Consider the following 630-nt stretch of genomic DNA (forward strand, 5'->3'; position numbering starts at 1 on the left):
GAATGGGGAGTTAATGTTTAAAGGGGACAGCGTTTCAGTTTAGGAAAGTGAAAAATTCGGGAGATGGATGATGGTGAGACTTGCACAACAATGCGAATGCACTTAGTACCACTGAACTGTATGGTTAAATATGGTTAAAGTAGTATGTTTTATATTATGTGACTTTTACCACAATAAAAAAGCATTTAAAAAAAACAGTTAATGCAATCCATCACAGCAACAGGCTAACAAAAAGGAATTAATCATCCCATTTATGTTGGATACTTAAATTAGGTTTCTTTTGTGGATGTTCCTTTGTTTCCATCTTACAACGTGGACTAATAGCATTTTCAGCCTCCACAAAAATGTTATCCTGGGATAGGATATTCTTACCCAACTAGGCAGATTCATGGATGTTTTCTGGATGTCATGTCTTTCTCTTCCTTGACCTTCCTTCCTTCCTTCCTTCCTCTCTTCCCTCCCTCTTTTTTTTCTTTCTTGGCTGGATTGTATGCTCAAATAACTTATTAAAAAAGGATATAGAGCGGTTAAAATTTCAGAGTTTAGATAATCAGAAATACCTTTTTTTGCTACTCATACAAGATTTACTTGATTTTCCAGCTTGGCTGGGAATAAAACTATATCCCTACA

The sequence above is a fragment of the Neophocaena asiaeorientalis genome, unplaced genomic scaffold (genome assembly GCF_003031525.2).
Source record: "Neophocaena asiaeorientalis asiaeorientalis breed wild unplaced genomic scaffold, Neophocaena_asiaeorientalis_V1.1 scaffold72, whole genome shotgun sequence".
NCBI lineage: Eukaryota > Metazoa > Chordata > Mammalia > Artiodactyla > Phocoenidae > Neophocaena > Neophocaena asiaeorientalis.